Genomic DNA, 22,465 nt, shown 5'->3' on the forward strand with positions numbered 1-22,465 from the left:
GTGGATTTCAACTCAGAAGAGTGACTTGGACTTTTTTTTTTACCTTTGACTTACAGAAGAGATATGTTACAATTATAAAAGAATTCCAGAAAAAATAAAGAAAAAATAAAAACCAACCAACCAGCTTTTGGGACATTAATTAAAATGAATAACCATCAAGACTTTTAAAAGCAGAAAGAAAGATTATTGGCTCATTCAATCACAAGAAATATATATATATATGTTTTTTTCCTAATAGATTTTAATGGGTTTTATTTTATGAAGATGAATGATACGGCTTTAAATGTTTATTTATATATTTTATCATTAATATATGAAATTAGGCATTTTATAAAATGCCTAGGCCAGTGATGGCTAATCTTTTTGCCATTGCGTGCCAAAAGTGGGCAGAGCATGGGGAGGGTCATAAACACGGGTGCCCACACCCATAATTATATGTGCCCCGACCCCACGTATGCGTGCATGACCCCCCCCTGTGCTCCCCCTGCTTTTGGCAGGCAATGGCCCAGTGGGACCGGTAGGCCCGTTTTTTGCTAGGAGCCTGGGTAGAGCAAAAAATGGGCCTTCCCCACCCCCCAGGCCCTCTGGAGGCAGGAAACAGCCTGTTTCCCTACTTCTGGTAGGCCCAAAGCCCGAAAATCAGTGCGCGCCGGAGCTGAGCTCACATGCCCACCAATATGGCTCCACGTGCCACCTCTGCCATCACAGGCCTAGACAATCTACAGAATGCCAAAATGGGTCATCAAAATATGAAACATTTAATATTTCACATATTTCCTAGACATTGTATGCAATGCCAAAAGGCAGCCTAGCAAAGTATAAAGTATTTCCACAGAAATGACATTCTAATCTTCTTGTTGCAACAGGTAGATCAATACTAGTCTTTTTCTCTTGTTTTTTTAGTAAGAAAAAGCTGTACTTTATTTTGCATTTCTTCTTTCATTTTTATATACAACTTTTCAGTACAGAGTTAGGGTTAAGCTTTAATGTTTGAGTGCATATAAAACTATCACATTCACTTTATTAAAACTATGTTCTAGATTAGCTAACACATTTACCTGTTAAAAATAAAGAATCATGGTTAAGAAGTTTACAACCCTTTCTTTAAGAGAATTTTCTCTTGTAGCAATAGAATGTTGCTATAGCTTGGGCAAGGACTTCTAAATGCTTAAATCATAATTTAAAAAGTAACTTTTTCCATCTCTCCTCCTGCTTGGATCCTAGGCCTAAACTAAAACCAAGAATTTTTTTACAAAAATGCACATTCTAATAAAAATATCTAGATTTTTTTTTTTAAAAAAAAATATTTTTTAAAAAAACAATTCTATAACAATATTTCTTCACCAATGTGAAAAACTGTGCATTAAGTTTACACAATAAATGTTAAATCACCAAAATAAAGGACAAAAGTGAGTTTTTGAAAAATAAATACATCTAAAGGACAGTTTTCTGAAATAAAAGCAGAGGTGGGTTTCAGCAGGTTCTGACCAGTTCTAGAGAACCGATAGTGGAAATTTTGAGTAGTTTGGAGAATCGGTAGTAAAAATTCTGACCGGCCCCGGCCCACATCTATTCTCTGCCTCCCAAGTCCCAGCTGATCGGGAAGAAATGGGGATTTTGCAGTAACCTTCCCCTGGATTGGGGTGGGAATGGAGATTTTTCAGTATCCTTCCCCTGCCATGCCCACCAAACCACACCCACCAAGCCATGCCACACCCACCAAGCCACACCCATAGAACCAGTAGTAAAAAAATTTGAAACCCACCACTGAATAAAGGACTGTCTATCAAGAGATGCATGGCGGTCCAGATCCTTAAAAAAAATCCTAGCCTCTAAACTCTGCAACTAACACACCCAGAGTTTTATATACAACAATAGAAACCAGTTTCAGAACACATACTGGATGATAATGGAATTTTCCACTGGAGCCTCTATTAACATGCACGTTATTCATCAGAAAAATAGGTAAGGACATTTTTTTTATTGAGATTTTAGGATGGCTAGAATTATAGACTTCCTCCCCAAATTTTGTACATCACTTTACATAGGATGATAAATTATTTGTCCGAGACACTTTCTATATTCCCTATTATTCAAATGCCATATAGTTCAACTTTCACTGAACTCGGTAATAAAAGAAACATTATCAGACCTGACTAACAAGCACCATTCAATATATCATCATTTTCACCTACCTCACAAATGAAATAACTTCATTTTTTCCCAGCAAATTAGACAGGTGTCACGCTTAAAAAATCAGTTCCGGATTGATAAAAATATATACAGTATATATATATTACTTTTCAGCTGTAAATTAACTGATAATCTTCCATTTCTGACAACAGTTCTTTTGCCTAATGCATTTCAATTGTTATCTTACTATGTATAGAACAGAATATTATAAAGAGAAGCTTGTTAATACATTGATGACACATTCTACTGATATATTTATCAGTTTAATAAGTCTATAGAAGTTATGTCCCCTTTTTATAAGAAGCATCTCACTTTATTGTCAGATTGATAAATTATTGGCCCATAACACCCCAGATATAACTGTGGTTGAAAAAGAAGAAATGGTGACAATTTGATATGGCAATACCAGGAGACAGTAGAATAAAAGGCAAAGAATTGGAGAAGATCATAAGTATCAACATCTGAAAATCAAAATCGAAAGATTACGGGCATAAACTGGACATGGTGGTCCCAGTGGTTTTCAGCACACTTAAACTCCTTTGTTATTAGACATGGAAGTAGGTTTGCTATATGAAAGTGTATTTCAAAAAGTTAGGTTGCTGTATCCAACAGATTTTCATGAATTTAATTGCTATTAGATACAGAAGCATGCAGTCCATGGCCTGTCAAGAAATTAATTCAGGCAAATTTAGGAAAGGGCCTAAACAAAAGAAATTATAATTTTTCTGGCTATATCTTCTTTCCTACCAAGGGAGATATACTGCTATTTTAATGGTGTAAGATTGATGATAGAGGATTACCTGTTCAGTGGTGAAATCCATTTTTTTTTACTACTGGTTTTGTGGGTGTGGCTTGGTGGGCATGGTGTGGCTTGGTGGGCGTGGCTTGGTGGGCATGGCAGGGGAAAGATACTGCAAAATCTCCATTCCCACCCCACACCAAGAGAAGGATACTGCAAAATCTCCACTCCACTCTGGGGCCAGAGGTGATATTTGCCGGTTCTCCAAACTACTCAAAATTTCTGCTACTGGTTTTCCGAACTGCTCAAAATTTCTGCTACCGATTTTCCAGAACCTGTCAGAACCTGCTAGATTTCACCCCTGCCTGTATTCTACTTTCTACATATGTTCTGCCACCATTACATACTGTACAAAAAAATACTTAAAGGTGGAACAACTAAAGTAACTGTCCCTGTTAATTATCCATAGTATTAATTTCAATGCTTCTGGAAAGTTCTGTGTTCCTTTATATAGAGATAATATAATTTGTTGCCTGTTCTTCATTGTTCTCCCTGCCTTTGCCTGTGTTTCACCTGATTGTGAAGTTTCCTGATGTTCATAAACATAGAGCTATAAACAAACATACAGTTATACTTCTTACTAGCTGCACTGAGTGGATTATTTTGACTTGTGACTAGGAACATGTACTGTGCAAACTAATCTTGGAAATTAAATCACCCACTATAAGATTCTAGGTTGTAACGTATGGAAATTATTTTGTTTACCTCCCAAAAAAGTATTTTCAGAAATTCAGTTACCTATATTTGTTTTTCTGACAGATTTCCATGAATTTTATTTGTTGCCGAATATGAATATGCATAGCCTACTTCATGTTAAGAATTCAAACAGATTCTTTCATTGCACACTGAGGAATTGGAGAACTAAACAAACATATCTCAACCTGTCACCAACATACAGCCCGAGCATGCTTCATGCTAATCAGTAATTATTAAAGGATCATTTTTCACACATAAAAGAGCTAGTTTTTTATTATTATTATTATTATTATTACAGTTAAGTGAGATTCATCCTTGTGATGCTCTCTATTTATTTTTTTCTATTTGGTTAATGTTCTTCTTTTATTGTCTTTATGCTGATATTTTAACTCTAGTATGTAAGCTGCCTAAAGTGAGTTTGATGACTGAGGCAAATAAATAAACCAATGAATAAATGCATGCTGAATATTCACAGAACAGTTGTTTGATCATCTTATAGAGATGTTTTATGTGACAATAGCTTCATTGGCTTTCATCCCATCTTTGAGCATAATTAAACCTTTGGTTATGACCTGAAAAAAAAATCAGATTCTTGGATCGAACTGATTTTCTCCCATATGCAGCTGCCTGGGGATGTCTGGGAAAAGTCATTTTTAAATATTCCATCACTATCAGAAGGACAATTCTAAAGCAAATACAGGAAACAAATCTAACTCTATTCCTGCTCCATCACAGCAGCTGGCCCAGCCTCATTTGTCTTGCCCCAGTGCCCCACAAGATATTGAATTTTAAACTAATTTGTCTGTTAGACAAATTACATTTTTTAACTGACAAGTTCCGCTCTTAATTTTATTTTATCTTCGTTGTTAACTATCTTATATACCATTTTTAAATGCAAATATCAGATAAATACTTGATGGATAAATATTTGTGTAACATCTCCAAAAATAATACATTTTAAAACTCAGTTTACCCTATTATAAATATTACCTTTTCAAGGCAATTAAAATCAAAATGCTGCCAAATTTTCTTAAAGTATGATGTCCTGGATGCCATAGATATAGTAGAAAAAGCTTATTGCACATTAAATAACTCAGATCATCTGAAAAGTTCACAAGTATAGCTAATTCTACAGATACCTCTGAGATTTGAGATTATTTCAATCAATCAGACTAGAGCTGGAAAGGACCTTGGAGGTCTTCTAGTCCAACCCCCTGCTGAAGCAGGAGACCCTATACTATTTCAGACAAGTGACTATCCAGTCTTTTGTAAAAAAAAAAAAAAAAAAAAACCTCCAGGGATGAAGCTCCTATAACTTCTAATGGCAAGCTATTCCAATGGTTAATTGTCCTCACGGTGTCCTAAATATAGAATTGCCCGTTCATCTTTGCACAGACACACAAACCGATTGTTATTAACAAAAATTCCTCAGTAAAATAATTTGATTTATCATTCAGTGACAGCTTTAAAGGGCTGAAATTCTTACAGGTATTTGCTGGTGAAATCATTGCCATGATTGGTATTCCTCAAGAAAGTAGAGTGAAAAAAAAGGAGGACCTTGTTTATAGATCCTATGTCTGGAAAAATGGTCAGAACCCAACAAGTCTAAGTTTATGCTAGTTTTTGGTAGCAAAGATCCCAGTCTCAGAAGGGAGCTTGTTTCTGATTGGGGAGTGTTTATTCCTCTACACCAGGGGTCTCCAACCTTGGTAACTTTAAGACTTGTGGACTTCAACTCCCAGAATTCCTCAGCCAGTAAAGCTGAGAGTGTATATTTGCAGTTTTCATACAAAATAGGTTCTAGTGAAAATGTACTTATATTTTAATTATTTAATAAAACTTAATTTGTTTCATTCAAATATTTGAACACAAAGAAACTGGGACATCATGAGTTCTAGCTCTTTTTTTTTTTTTTAATTTGATTTATATGTCGCCCTTCTCCGGAGACTCAGGGCGGCTTACAATGCGTTAAGCAATAGCCTTCCTGTGACCATGATCAAAAGACTGGTAAATAGACCAATCCCATAGAACCTCACTAGATAAGGAGAGGATGGGCTATGGCCACTTGTGCTCCAGATGGCTGCTCCTAAGAAGAAACAGCAGCACAATGGTTTCCTATGGGTTTGAGCCAGGGGTGAAATCTAAAATTTTTTTGCTACCAGTTCTGTGGGCGTGGCTTAATTAGTGGGCGGGGCTTGGTGGTAAGGTGACTGGGAGGGCGTGGCTTGTTGGTCAGGTGGGCGTGGCCAAGTCAAGGTCACTTCTTTGCCCTTTTTAAACCTACAAAACACAACACAACACAACTGGCTCATCCACAATATAAAAGCAGCTGTGCTAGACCCAAAATGGCCCCTGCAACCTCACACAGCCACAAAAAGCCCCAAAAAACAACTTTCAAACTTTACACACACACAACACAACACAACACAACTGGCTCACCCACAATGTAAAAGCAGCTGTGCTAGACCCAAAATGGCCCCTGCAACAAGCAGGAACCTTACACAGCCACAAAAAGCCCCAAAAACCAAATTCCACATACAGCTTTGTGAGATTTTGTGTGTTTGTGTAGTTAGAGTGAAACACTATAGAAACACACTAAATCTCAGAAAGCTGCACAAATATTATTTTATTTTTATTTATTTTTATTTTTATATAAAATCAGCTAAATTTAAAACTTCCTAAACTTTAAATGGCTAGGTCTAAAAAAAGTACAACTAACAAAAACCCCAATTAACTATTTTTTAAAGCTCCCAAAGGAGGAAAAAACTTACCCAATAGAACAGGGGTCTCCAGCCTTGGCAACTTTAAGACTTGTAGACTTCAACTCCCAGAATTCCTCAGCCAGCTTTGCTTTGCTGGCTGAAGAATTCTGGGAGTTGAAGTCCACAACTCCCTGCCTGCTTGATTGCAAGCAGGGAGATTCAGTTGCTTGCTGATGCAATAGATTGCAGGGATTACAGTAAGGCCAGCAGCTAAGGTAAGCAAGCTGAGGGGTGGAGGGAGAGGGATTTTTGCTACTGATTAGCAAATCATCAGAGCCATTTAAAAGGAAAAAAGTTTTTTTCTTTTACTGATTAGCAGGCAACTGAGCTGGGATCGTCAGAGCTTGGTTCCTCAGAGCCATTTTAAAGAAAAAAAAAGGCTCTGATGATTGCGCGGCTCATCTGGGCATGGGGGGCGGGGACAGGGATTTTTGCTACCAGTTCTCTGAACTGCCCATCGCTACCTACTCACCCAAGCCGGTCCAAACCGGGAGCATTTCACCCCTGGTTTGAGCACTGGGAGATGAAGGGAAACCATCATAGTCTCAATCATGGTGGAGCATTTCAAAGAACACTTTCACTAACCTCACTTTTCAATTGGTTTCAGAAATCATTTGTTTATCTATCTCAAGATTAATAGAGATTATCAAAACACCAGGTTTGGAAACCATCCGGTGAGTTTACCTTTATTCTGGTATAAAAGAAAAAATAACTATAAGCTTAAGAATTTGAAATAAATGGCAAAAAACTAAATAAGACTTTAATTTAAAAAATGAATTAAGGGACCAGTTGAATTTGGAATTTAGGACTTTTGCTGTATGTTTTGGGAAATAATTATGAGATGTTTAGTCTACCTTAGTCTACCTTAAGTCATAATCAGTTCAAGCTTTATTTTTTCAGAAATTGGACTAAAGACTAGACATAAAAAGAAAAAGAGATTGATGGTCAGAATCTGAATCAGAGTGAGAGAGGTAGGCTTGCCTTTTGTCTTTGGCCAGCACTGAAACAAAATTACACAAAATGATATGTATTTTGTCAACGTTTGTTATTATAGAAAAGGCTAGTTTATATTACCATGTAAAAGTAAAAAAAAAAAAAAGAGAGAGAGAGAGAGATTTGATGCTATTATCTCATTCTACTGCACCAAAGGATATAAGATGACAATTCCGTTTCTTTCTTTTTCCCCTTTGCCCTACACTTTTCCCTTCCCTTTTTCCTCCCTTACTTTCCCGCTATTTCCTTTTGTATTTTTGTATTTTATATTATAAACTAATAAAAAAACAGAATTGGAGGACTCATAAATGGTAGTTTTTTTCCAGCTGATTCACCTATTTCTGAATAGGAATAGTGGCAAAAAAAAAGCCACATTCAGTTTAAGATTCAAATATCTGATACCTCTTTTCCCACTTATATCTGCCAGCCAAGTAAGATCTGGTGGGAATATCCTTTAGTTTGTAAACACTGGTTTACCATCTAGCATTCTATGTGCACCCAGACAGTTATTGACTTATTCATCAAGTTGTATATTATTTATCTCCTTAGTTTACAACACCTGCTATTTCCCAGCTCATACAATTTTTGGGATGTAGTTTCCAATAATAACATTAAAAATACAGAAATCACTTATCTCCAAACTTAGTAATATAAATATAAATAAATAATTAATTTTATTTATATAAATAAATAAGGTATTCAATACCAAAGTCAATAGAAATCACAAAAAAAGCCTGCCAAATGGCTGGTTAAATAAAATGATCTTTACTACCATGTGAAATACCAGTAAAGCTCAAGACAGTGGATGTTCTACAAAATGGGGGCTAATATGATTTGATGCAGGGAAAAGGCTCTATGCTATTCTCTATACATGCACACATGGGCTGGGTACTTGGAGGGATGGAATCTGAAATACCTTGGAGCCAGGTAACATAAGTGAAAACTGGCATTTTAACCTGGACTTGGAATCTTATTAGAAATCAGTGTAGGAATCAGATAATATATATTCCACTGTGGTATAGGTTTGTACCTGCTAGTAACCAGGCCCATGCATTTTGTACCAACTGAAGTTTCTGGGTCACACTACTCCATGTAGAATATTGTAGAATAATTTAATTGTGTAGTGATGAAGGTAAGAGTTATATTGGGCTTTGAGTTCAGATAAGGCTGCAATGGATGCACCAGTGACAACAGGGTAAAGACCACCTACATACAGGTTGATCCAGGAGAAACTTCAGCTGTGGACTTGCTGTTTCAAGAGAAAGGTCCTTATCATTTAAAATTTATTATAGAACCATCTCTAAACCAATAAATTGCTGTACAAATAGCAGTTCCACATTTCTACGATTATACTTGAGTTTGTTTCTACCTATTCAGACTCTCATACACTCAGATATCAGGTTAGGGTTTTCAGAGCATCTTTGGCTTGGCATAGGACAGCATGCTAGTGATATCTACTGCAACAACCAAAGAATAATCATGAGCCACCCAGAGTCACATATATGTGATGGGTAGCTATGTAAACAAACAAACAATGAAATGAAATGAAATAAACTCTCCTAGCAATTTTATGTTAATGCTAAATAGCAGAGAGAAAAGGCTAAATCTTGTGGATTTGACTACATCTCTTTTCCTAACTACGTATTAGAAATATCTACCAAAATAGGGGTGGAACTACCATAAATTCTGCTGATTGTCCAGTGAGATACCATGGTTGATTAACTCAAAAGTTTCTGAGATATCTAAGAGTCCCCACCACAAAGAAAAAAAATGTACATCTATACCAGAAATGCCAACAAAGGTCTTCTTCCAGAATAATCTGTTGCTTTCATGTACACTCATTATCTGTACAGTGATAAATCCTAAATTGTCTATATACATGACTTTCTGTTTTTAAATCAATGTTTGCCTTAATTTCAAATCTGTTCTTGGGGAAAAAAAAACTATATAAAACTGTATCCCATAAAATTCATCTTATCAAATGTATATTATGGCCTTAGAGTTGCATTTTGTTTCTTCCCTACTCAAAGTATATATGAACCTTCTTGCAATTGTTTTTAGATTCAAACCAGTGGTGGGTTCCTCCCGGTTCGGCCCAGTTCGGCCGAGCCGGTAACGGTGATGATATGATGTCACTGAACCGGTTCTCTTTTTTCGTAAGCTGGGCCCTCCCACCCCCCCCCCACATTATTCTTACCTTTTATTTGGCCCCGTCCCCAATCTATTCACTGCCTTCTGAGTCCCAGCTGATTGACTAGAAGGAAAAAAAACTGTTTAAACTCTTGCCGCGGGGCTTCAAAGGGCTGCCCTACAGCTGATCAGTGTTAAAAGGCAGTGTGGTGGTAGTGTTTAACAGGTATTTAACAGGTAGACCGGTGCCTCCAAAAACAAATGGGTAGACCGGTACAGCTCTGCAAGCAGTTAAAAGCCTGATAGACCAGTACCTCTGCTAAATCCTAAAGAATTGTCACATGACCATCAAACCACACCCACAAAATAACCCACGCCCACAGAACCGGTAGTAAAAAAATTTAGAACCCACCCCTGATTCAAACCTCCACTTTCCAAACATAGCAGATGTGAATATTTCCCTTTGTTTCAGGGAGATGATACAGATATTATGCAGTTCACTCTGGTTGATCTTAAACAAGCCCTCAGAAACTTAGTACAATAATGCAGGGAAACTAGCTGGTAATATTAATCCTCAGAATGATGGCTTTGGCCAATAAATGAAAGAAGCTGAACTGGATAAGAGAAGGGCAAGAGTCTGCTGCAGATGAAGAATTTTAAATGCCTTAGAATAATATATCAGGATTCACTGTCATCAAAAAGACACATTAAATTTCTGGTTCTAGTGCTCAAAGAAACTTTCCAATAATTGTACAATTATTCTGTTGGAAAGACAGAAAACACATCTCTACATTTCTGAAATAATTTGCTACCGTAGCTCAGCTGCTCTAGGGTTCTTCCCCAGCCCTAATTACAAGTAAATGGGGGGAGGGGGGGGAGAAAGAAATACACACAAAGTTCCTAAAATCAGTTTCACACATTTAAAGAAATAGTATGGATTGGACAAGCAAAGACTGAGGGAAAAGTGTGTCTTTTAATATTTAATTATTGGCTTAAATGTGTTATTTCCCCATAGGACTAAATCTTCTTGCCCTATTCAGTCAATTTCAGTCACCATGGTCTTAAGCAATTTTGGTAAACTCTCATAATATGGCCTATTATAAAATGTATCTATGGATTTTATATATGTTTTAGAATTTATCTGGATTAAGAAAGTATCAGAGAAAAGTTTTTAGATATCTGAACTTCAAGCACATCAGAGAACAACTAAAACATCATAGATAGCAACTGGCTAGCTATGTAATTTTACTTCATTTACTTTACCATTCTAACTTTTGCTCTTTAGAATTAGGTTTAACATTCAGTAATTTGGTGGGGGAAATTTAGTAAAGACCATAATTTGACAAACTTGTCCCTGTGATTCTGATCCTGTTGAGCCCATTCTTTATGTGATACTTCACATGATTTATAATGACAGGCAGAATTTCATCTTTCTTTCATTATTACATGACCCAGCTCAGCCTGATGAATTTTATGGTAATATTCGTTTATCCACACAAAAATGTTTATTAGATATAATTTGATAAAATTTTGCATAGCAGCTGTCATTACCCATAAACAAACGACCTTGAATTCTACTGAAGGATATGTACATATGGGTTTCTTTACATTTTTTTTAAACGTCATTTTATTTTTGATTGCTTATGATTGATTGATGACAGAACAGGTGGATGGATTGGGTGATGGGAAGACATCCAGATAATTTACTTCCTTTAGGAATCTTTGTGATCAATGCCATCATCACCACTTTATCAACAACTTTTCCCAGAAAATGACAGTTACAGATAGAGCAGAAGATGGCTGGAATGAGAGATGTCTTTTTCAAAAAAAAGAGTTGACCTCAATCTCCCTCAAAAAAGATCTCAGATCCATCCATTCACACTCTTTCTAATTGCCTGAAGGAATAGGAGGGCCCACGAGTGATTGAGTTTATGGAACTGAGTGTCTTATTCAGTTCATCAAGGTCAGATAACATTACCAGAGGCAACTGCATTATCACATTAAATTTGTCCAACTGGTATCTAAATGAACAGGAAACTTTATATATGCAAACAATTTCACAAACATGCCATAACAGCTCCTCCAAGCATTGTCCTTGGTACGGCTACTGAAAAGGAAATGAGTTATTCTTTAAAAAGCTGCATCATCATTGTTAAGTGAATCTAGTTTCCCCATCGACTTTGCTTGTCAGAACGTGGCAAACAGTGATCACCTGACCATAGGGATGCTACAATAGTTGTAAGTGTGAAAAAATAATTATAAATCACTTTTTTCAGTGCTGTTGTAACTTTGAACCTTTACTGTTGTAAATCAAGGATTGCCTCTATTTTAGAATAAGCAACTGGGGAAAAAAAAGCACTCAGGAGCAATTTTGTGCTAGCACTGCCTTCCAGGTCACTAGAAAAGTCTCCAAGCACAGTCAGGAAATCACCCGCACCCATCATTTGCTTCTAATGAACCATTCAAGTAGCTCTGGATGTTGAGTCATGGCAACTGGAGTCTATATTCTTTTTGGTTTGAAATGTTTTGCTGCTTATCCAAATAGCTTCTTCAGTTTGACCAAGTTGATTAGAGGGATCTTGTATATGTCCTCTAGGGTAATTTAATTTCCTTGCTTATATAAGCTTGTTAGGCCCCTTGGGTTCATTAAGTGTAACCTCCCTAGTGGACTTTTGAAGTGGTCTCGATCTTTCTGGGGATTGATGCAAGGGCATCATAAAAAAATGGGAGACAAGTTGTGTCTGAGGCCTCCACCTCAGGGGTGGGTTCTACTTACTTTTACTACCGGTTCACAATGGGATCATGCACGCGCATGCTTCTGTGCATCTGCAGATCATTGATGATGACATCCAGGGTGGTGGGCGGGGCCTCCCGCCGGTTTTACTACTGGTTCTTGTGAACTGGTCCAAACCATCACTGCTGCACCTCTATTGATGGAAGGATTTTCCTCTTTCATCATCATCATCTTTTAACAACCCCATAATCCCTTGTGGGATGGAGTCTGGGTAACTGAATGGAGCTGAGTGGTTACTGGCCGGATGCCCTTCCTGTAGCCAATGCGGAGTTATGTTCAGCAGATATAATCTCATCATGCCCAGAAAGAGAGAGAGAAATCTGTCTCTACCTAGGATTGAACTCACAGCCTCCTGATTGTGAGGCAAGCGCTCCACGTCTAGGCCATCACACCACTCTAAAGATTTTCCTCTTTAACATAAATAAATTCCTTTCCCAGACCATCTGTCTTTGGTGTCCAAAAGGTGAACATTATGATCCACAGAATAGTATCCTTTTTCTTCTAGGTGAAAGTGGACTGCTGTTTCTGATCCTATGGTGTTGCTGATTCTGGTCTTGTGGTGTTGGGCCCGTATACAGTACCTTCTGTAAAGGCTGCTTGATTTTAGGATTTAGGAACAACAACAGCGCGCACACACACACACACACACACACACATTATCAACAGCCTCCAAAGCAGACTTAGAATTTCCTAGCCCAAAGCCTTCAAGAAAAGCTATGTTTTTACCCCTTAATAGAAGACTATCAGCTTGACTATAAGGTATTAAAAGCAACATAAGCATAGTAAAAGCATTGATGGTAATTAACTTAGTATAATATGTTCATATAATAGTACCCTCAGTACATTTCCTAAGCAAATAATTCCCGCAATACAGCAGAAGTTTTTAAGCTGGACAAATTTTTATACCAAGTTGGTGATTAGGAATTTTTTTAATGTCAGTTATAATTGTGTTAGTTCCAAATCAAGGCATTTTACTTCAGGAAGTTTTAGCAACACAGACCTCTCCCAAGTACTAATACAGTTATTAAATGCTGGAAGAAAGCCAAAATTCAATTGTATCTTGGTACTACCTCATCATTATTCATGATTTAATCAGGATACTGAATATGGTTTACATCCTTATTCAGATTTACTTATACATGCATTATATGCTTGCTATTAAAATTGTTTCCTACCATGAAAATTTTCAACTAAGATTATTCAGAAGTGCACAGTGTTGCTGTCTGAATGTTTTTCTGTCATTTCACATAATGAATAAGGAATTACCCATTTATATTTACTCTATTTATAGCGAAAAAATATGGAAAGATTGAAAGAAATTGGGATCAGACCAGATTTAATGAAACTATCTTTGTGTTCAAGAAAAAAAAAATTAATCTTTTCCTGAATTCAGTTAATTTCCTGAATTCAATTTATTGACAAGAAACAAATGCAAGGAGAGGTAGGTAGGCAGGAACTGGAAGATTCATGTAGCATGACCTCATTATGGTTATTCATAAAATATTGTAAGGTGAACAGTGATGGGTTGCTCCCGGTTCGGTCCGGTTCTATAGAACTGGTAGTAAAACCAGCAGGAGGCTCCGCCCACCCACCATGATGTCATCATGGGTGATCTGCGCATGCTGCACACTCCCATTGCGAACCGGTAGTAAAGGTAAGTGGAACCCACCCCTGAAGGTGAAGACTAAAAATGGACACTTGGTGAAAGCTCAGTGAATTTGGGTATGGTTTGCATCTGGAGAAGAAGCCATCTGAAGCTTCTACTGACAGGCCAAGCCACTTTTATTAATTATTTCAAAAATACTTTATGTATTTTCATATTGTCAGAAATGGGAGTAAATTTGTGTAAATCTTTTTAAAATTAAGTTATTTTAGTGTGATTCAACTAATCTTGTTGTTAGTCATGAAGTCATATTCGACCCATCGTGACCCCATGGACAATGTTCCTCTAGGCCTTCCTGTCCTCTACCATCTCCCAGAGTCCATTTAAACTCACAGCCACTGCTTCAGTGACTCCATCCAGTCATCTCATTCTCTGTCGTCCTCTTCTTCTTTTACCCTCAATGGTTTCCAGCATTAGGCTCTTCTCCAGTGAGTCCTTCCTTCTCATTAGGTGGCCAAAGTATTTGAGTTTCATCTTCAGGATCTGGCCTTCTAAAGAGAAGTCAGGGTTGATCTCCTCTAGAACTGACCGGTTTGATCGCCTTGCAGTCCAAGGGACTCACAGGCCAGCACCATAGTTCAAAGGCCTCGATTCTTTGGCTCTCAGCCTTCCATATGGTCCAACTTTCACAGCCATACATTGCAACTGGGAAAACCATAGCCTTGACTACACACACTTTTGTTGGCAGGGTGATGTCTCTGCTTTTTAGTATGCTGTCTAGACTTTCCTCCCAGAAGTAAGCATCTTTTAATTTCTTGGCTGTAGTCCCCATCTGCGATAAAATCTGGAAGCCCAGGAAAATAAAATCTGTCACTACCTCCATTTCTTCCTCATCTATTTGCCAGGAATTGAGAAGGCTGGATGCCATGATCTTAGTTTTCTTAATGTTGAGTTTCAAGCCAACTTTTGCACTTTCCTCCCAACTAATCTAGTATTTCATAATACAAACCAAAATTGATGGAGGGATCAATTGGGATATGTGACATCATAATACATGTAGAGAATCATATCACTCATACCAGATGCACCCAATTGTGTGACAATAAAGACCTTTTGCCAGGTGTTATGGCACTAGATAAAAAATGCAGAGAACAAATTATGAATTAAGATGAGATCACTCATGACCAGTCTCTATTCTGAGACCCAATCTATTTTCAGAAAAAAAGTCCTTTGGGAACAGCTATTATTATTCTAATAAAGCTGAGTCAGAAACTAACAATAAACTGAATGTATAAAAATCCTGTTTATGAATCAGCTGTACACATGCCAGTTCAATTGAATTCAGTGGATTTACTTCCAGATAGGGGTGTTTATATAGGATTAGTGTTTTGAGATATTTTGTCTAAACAGCAATTAAACTACAGCTAGAGGAAGATTGATTTTATCCATGTGATTCAGGGGTGGGTTCTACTTATCTTTACTACCGGTTCGCAACAGGGCCGCACACGTGCTCTTCTGCGCATGCACAGAAGCACTTTGATGACATCAGGGTCAGTGGGAGGAGCCCCCCGCCGGTTTTACTACCAGTTCTATAAATCCGGTGCAAACAGGGGGTAACCCACCACTGATGTGATCATGAATATGGATATATCTTTATCTTTTTTTACATATCTTCCTTTTAAAAACAGCTTTAACATATATCACTCTAGTCAGCTCGTTCATTAATTTCCAGCCAAGCATTAATCAATTACTTATCTTAATAATCAAAAGGATTACAGTTTATTGTATAGTTTTGTTTCCAACATTATTTTTAATTTCCCTTCCCCAATGTAGTGATTTTTAAAAGGATTGGATTCTATTAGATACATGTGTACAACATATAAGATTATGGAATTATTATATCCTAAAAACATTTCAGACTTCAAAAAGGTTAAAATTTTGATTTGTTTTTGTTTGGCTCACATACTAGTTCATGTTTGACAAATTATCAAGAAAAATGTCAAAATGGACAATTATAAGATTGTTTATGGCTATTATTATTTTCTTCTGACAGGTTGGAAAATGCTAGTGTGCTTTTTCACTTGTTATTGCTTTGTGCTTAGTAATTAACCAATTCTTTCCCCAAGAATATCCAACCAGAAGATATGCTCACTTTTGGGAATTGTGAGAAAGAGCTGAAAAGCAAGAATAAAACAAGGTTACAATGGGATAGCTTCCATTCACTTTAAAACTAAAGAGACGTGTCACTTCACTCAGCTTCAGTTTGCAAATATCAGTTTGGGAAACCAAATAAACAAGTAAGGATATGACAGAGTGGAAAATCTGTGGAAAACCACATCAGTGCCCCATGAAATCTGCCATTTTTAAAAGCATGTTATGCTTCTATGTTGAAATGGGCACGATGCAGAGTCATCTGTATTATGCTAGTTGAAAGGAATCAAAATGAATAGAAATGATGCATTTTCTCTCCATTCACTAGTGACTCTCCTTGGGCATAACTTGTGGGGATGTGAAAAGTAGAAACAGATTTAGAAGAGCAAGTAACCTCTTTGATGAAGAATAAATAGAAATAGGCATTATTGTCTGGAAAGGGAAGGAAGAAAGAAAGGGAAAGATCTCTAAAGTATAGTTCAGGCTGTTGACTAAGAAAGGGAAGTTTATTCCCCTTCAGAATAAACAAACAAAGAAAAATAATGAATTGTCATTGGCAAAGAGATTAAAAGGAAGAGGGAAGTTCCTCTTCGGTGAACATTAATAGATCCGAATAAAAGAGCCTCAAAGAACTAAGTACATGGAAACGGTAGTAGAACTGACCTACTTTTATTTACTCTTTTCAAATGACTGGTAAGCTTCATTGGTGGAGTTGTAGTGGGTGCAGAGTGCATGGAGCCAGATTATGACCAGGTTTCTGGATCATAAACTAGCTATTTCACATCAGCTACAGTGGCGGTCTGCTTTCATTTGAAGCTGTTGATCTCAATATATTTACAGCTTTCCATCATTTGGGATCAAAGACCACTTAAATTCATTTCAGGATCCTCAAGCATTATGATCAAGCTCTGATTAGAGATTTATTAAATGTAATTGTTAAATTGACAGGCATAGGGAAAGTGCTATTTCAGTGATTGCTCCATATTTATGGGAAGGCAGGATAGTGATGACCAGTATTTTTTTTTAATTAAAACACACCTTCAGCTTAAAGAATAATGTTAGATGTCTACTCACTAAATTTATAGAAGAGTTTATATTTATGTCCCTTTTACATGCTGTCTAGAAACTTTGTTTTATCTAATAACATTTTTAAGGGAAGCCTTTTCTCTGCTGTTCACGCCTACATCACCATTATGCAGAGTGTAGAATTCATGCTGGTTAGCCTTCCTAATCCTTGTAAATAAAATCTGTGTTCTTTTGATTATTGTGAATTAAATAAAGTCTTTCACTCTGATATTCTGGATAAATCAGTGAACCATTTTACTGTTTTCTAGGATATGTTGTCCTCGTGGTTCTGGCCAAAGCACTATGATGGATCTCTGCCTCTACTTTTGTTATAAGTAAGCAAGCATATTATGACATACACAACTTTGCCTGTTTTTTCCTCCTTTCCAGAAGCACATTCCCCCCTCCCCCACATATATATTTTAACTCCCTCTGCTATTACAAAGATAGAGACATACCCACTTGCAGATACATGGTATTTTGAATTTTGATTTATCTATTTATAACCTATTTGGAAAAGGAATCTAGAACTGAAAGCAAAAAGAGAAGGAAAATAAAGCACTGGGACTCATGGACAATTATGCATTCTTATGCAACAGGACTTCAAAGAAGACACCAAAAGAACCAAAACTTCATGAGGATACTTTTAAGTAAATACAATTCAATAATTCAGCTATCTTGAGTTTGAGACCCATTTCAGTTAAAAATCCTGCTCCTTTCTGTTTGTCCCTGTCTATTTCTTCTGTCAAATATAATCATCTGTTTTCAAACAACTGTCAAAGTATTTACATCTCTAGGAGTTCCTCACAATGGCAGGCCCAACATACCATCTCTTTCCATGATGTCCAATAAGAGGAGAAAAAAGATTTCATTCCCTCCCTTCATATTTTTGAGTTTTCTGTTGCTTTGATCAAATGGGATATGGAACAAAGTCTTAAATGACTGATATGCTATAGAGAAAGAAAGAAAGAAAGAAAGAAAGAAAGAAAGAAAGAAAGAAAGAAAGAAAGAAAGAAAGAAAGAAAGAAGGAAGGAAGGAAGGAAGGAAGGAAGGAAGGAAGGAAGGAAGGAAAGAAAGAAAGAAAGAAAGAAAGAAAGAAAGAAAGAAAGAAAGAAAGAAAGAAAGAAAGAAAGAAAGAAAGAAAGACACATCCAGTCAAATTTAGATCCAGGTAATAGTATAGCAAGCTATTCCACTTCCTCCCATCACATTTAATGTAACAATAGATTTGCATTCAAATGCCAGATTATCATTAACAGCTGGCATACCTGATCATTTCGTAAAATGTCATGCAGAAATAAACTCTGCTGATTGCTCCATTTCCTATTTGTAAAGAAAATAGATGCCTTTGGAGTGAGGAAAGTGATAGTACAGATAAACAACACATCCCATGTAAAGATTAAGTCAGATTAGACAAAGATTGTGAAGTAAAACTCTTTAAAGATTAGCCAAATTAAAAATGCCACAATGTTTTGCTGGTGATGGCCAAAACTGCAATCCTAGTATATTTATTAGGAATCATGAATAAATTATAATTCAATAATATTTGTAAGCCACCCAGAGTCATCTTGTAGAGGAGATGGGTGGCATAAAAAATTAATAAATTAAATAAATTAAACTTGCTACTTAGAGTGGAATTTCCTTTATTGTAAGCAAACTTTGGATTTATTTGGGGTAATATCACAAAAATATCACAAAGTTCAAGTGATTCTTGTTTATTGTGATGTAAGATCATACTGTAATAAACTGTGAGTATAACCTTGGGAGACAGGAAGAAGATCCGCATCCTAGACACATGAAATCTGAGTCCAAAGGAAAAGGGAGAGGAGAAAGCATTTGAGAAGAACCTCTCTACTTTTCTGGAAATCAAAGGCAGAGGAAGAGTGAAGAGCTTTCAGACTTGCAAAATTGTGTTATTGTAGTGGTGGGATTCAAATAATTTAACAACTGGTTCTCTGCCCTAATGACCAGATGGGTGGGTGGTCAGGGGGTGTGACAGGCAGTACTTGGCCTCCTGTACTCCCCTGAGAGCAAAAATGGGCTGTGGGGGGGACACGCCTCCTGTGCCCCATTGTAGGCCTAGTAGGCCTCCTGAAGCCTCCTGAAAGTGAAAACGGGCTGCACGGGGGAGGGGGCTCCCCATTTTGCCCCATTTTGTGCCTAGTAGGCCTCCCTGCACTTACCTGGGAGCCAAACTGAGGCACGTGGGGACTTCTGGAAGGGGCAGGGAGGGGAGGGGCCACCAAGAAATTTAACTACTGGTTCTCCCAAACCAGCCTGAACTGGTTGAATCCCACCACTGTGTTATTGTAACCTTACAGCAAAAGTACTATTTGCATTCATGGTTTTGGTTTCATGGTCTCAATTACCTTGAAGGTTGACACATACCTACACTACACATTTCCTTGGCACTTCTTCCTATTGTAACCCAAATTACTGCCCTCAATTTTCTGGGATCTACATTGAAAGAAAGAGTCCTCCTGGATCAAATTAATGCCTATCTAATCCAGGGTTTTGTTTCATGATATATCAAAGCAGATGCATCCTAGAAATTTGTAGTAAAGCAAAAGATCAAAGCAACAAGCAGCTATAGGATGCTGTCATTGATTCTGATGTTATTTAAACCAGGAAGATTTACAGTCAAACAACCTCATCCTTCATGAATATATTTATTGTCTAAATTGGTGACCGTTTTATTCCTCATATGGGTAATTGGGTAAATCATCACTTAATATGTAATAACCAAGTGGTAAATAAGCATTTGGGAAGTTAGATATGTGTCATCAAATGAGGAAAAAGCAAATTGTTCATTCATGCGTGAAATATCTTTCAACAAAGAGCACAACAGACTCATTATCAGGAGAGATCTTTCCTTGCTCGGTCTTGGAATTTATAAAGCCATTTATCAAGTATTGTACATGATACTTCAACTAAATGCATATAATACTTTCTTACAATAAATAAGACATAATAAATGATAATAAATAATAGCATCTCTCTGTGTGCATTTGTGTATGTGTGTGTGTATGTGTGTTGTGTGACAGGAAAAACAATTTATTTCTAACTGCTCAAGGTCTGTTTCTAACACTTTATACTACTTCAGAAACAAATTTCTATTTCCCATCTATTTCCTCCGTCTCAAAAATCAAACAACAACAACAAAAACAACAACAGACAAATATCCTGTAAGAAGGAAATCACAAAACATACTGTTGCTCTCCCCCCTGGTTTAGTTTTATACTCATATAAACTGGATAAAAACAAAAATTATAGACTCCAGACATCTTCTCAATGAAAAACAGTAAAATATTTTCCAGCTAAATTATTTAGGATTGGGCATTGGATGAATTTTGGAAAATATGAAACACTGAAGTTAAGTTTTGCCCTTGCAATTCAACCAAAAAAACAGCAAACAAAAGAACAATGAGGTTGTTCCAGATGTGTTATAACACTGTTTTATCATTAAAGTGTGTGCTTGAAATGTATGGTGTATTAGATTAGGAGAGAAAAAAATATTTAAAGAAAACAGATTGACTCTTCTGTAGATTTCTTGTTCTGTTTGTCACATATACAGTGAAACATACTTCTGTTTGTTTGTTTATTGCACACAATGATCAAAATTTCCATACCTGCCATGAAAACAATGAATCTGTGTAACCGTTTTTTTCCAATTATAGCTTTGTTGTCAATGAACGGTTTACAACTTTCAGAGGCAGTTGCACTGAGAATATATTACAGTTTGTTTGTTTGTTTGTAAAGCAAAATTCTATGGACATCTACTTTGAAGATATTTCCACTCAAAAGAGTTTACTGCATAATAATACAGGCTAGGTAACTTACAGAATTGTGTTTTGAATGTAACCGAAACTGGATTTTTATTCAAAATGTATATGCAGTGAAAACAAAGGCAACTGGTCTAGTTTATATTTATACCTGTTATACATTTTCAGCCATACTGCATACATATTGAGAATTATTGTTGTTGTTCAACCTCCTCCTAGCCAAAATATGATTTTATGAATACATTCAAAACTATTGCTACTTTAATTCTGATACTCTTAATTAATGTTTGTTCTCTTATACTTGAAAAAAATCTATGATAGAAATAAAGGTGGAATTCCTTATCTTTAGTAAATTAGCATTGTAATTTCACAATTAAGGTGTAAAGGTCTGCAATCAGAGCTGTGGAATTGATATTCAGAATTTACACAACCAAATTACATCTGTACATTTAAACCTCTTTCTAGCAGGATTATGTATTCATCATCCCATCATCAACCACGGAGTTATATACATAAATAGATAACATAGTACTTGTGGAAAACAGACTTATTTTCTGAGTTTCTTACAAGGAAGGTAAAGTACAATATTTTATACCTTGAAAATGGCATTGGAAAACACAACCCATTTATATTCTAAGCCCAAATACATTTTTTGGATTTTAAAGTCACATTCTAAATAATTACATATTACTTGTAAATAAGCATGTTTTTAGAAACAAGGAATTGGTCTTTCTTGAAATTTCATTTAAAGCTGGCTGAATTTTAATTTTCTTTTTAATTAAAGGCATGAACATTATTTTTTCCCCTGTGGAAAAATAAATAAATAAAACTTACCTGTGGTACCAAACCTTCTAGCTTTAGGAAAAAAATGAATACGGAAATTGTTAATAAATATCTGATAAAGGGAAATAGAAATCCTTTTGAGTTTGGGGCTTTTGAGAGCTTTGAGAAGCGACAATTTCCTGCCAGTAAAAGGCACTTATGTTTTTGGATTTGAAAACTCACAGTATGTCACTGGTTACTGCTTTCTATTTTGGGTGTTCCTCATAAAACACTGGCTCTTTTGTGTAAAGCATCATAATGCTTCTCTGATGTTGAGGTTGAATCCATAGTTAAAATACAGCAAGATAGTGTTTGTGAACAAAACACAAGAATTCTCCCTCTACCTCCCTCCCTCCCTCCCTCCCTCCCTCCCTCTCTCTCTCTCTCTCTCTCTCTCTCTCTCTCTCTCTCTCTGTGTGTGTGTGTGTGTGTGTGTGTGTGTGTGTGTGTGTGTGTGGAAAGGACTTAATTTCAAGTACATGAGTAGTAAAAATGTAATACATTTTTCATATGACTGTTTATATATGAATGGGACACAGACATCATTTATAAATTAGTGAAGAAAACAAATTATCAAGTTGGATCAATCAAATGAAATACAGGAATGACTCTTCTTACATTAATGAAATCAAATCAAACTTTTATTATAGCCAAAGACCAGCATATTCTCAAGC

At 36.5% G+C, this 22,465-nt stretch overlaps 1 protein-coding gene across 1 annotated transcript in view; it reads right to left on the reverse strand.

Moving 5' to 3' along the window:
* Positions 1 to 21,856, reverse strand: part of LOC139315910 (cadherin-19-like) — a 68,981-nt gene extending 47,125 nt beyond the window's left edge. Inside the window, exon 1 of the mRNA XM_070942412.1 lies at positions 21,804 to 21,856. The gene's annotated coding sequence lies outside the window, so the exon portion shown is untranslated. The remainder of the gene's footprint in view (positions 1 to 21,803) is intronic.
* Positions 21,857 to 22,465: the final 609 nt, after the last annotated feature.

This window comes from Pituophis catenifer, unplaced genomic scaffold (assembly GCF_029215685.1).
Source record: "Pituophis catenifer annectens isolate HBS135680 unplaced genomic scaffold, rPitCat1.0.hap2 SCAF_3, whole genome shotgun sequence".
Lineage (NCBI taxonomy): Eukaryota > Metazoa > Chordata > Lepidosauria > Squamata > Colubridae > Pituophis > Pituophis catenifer.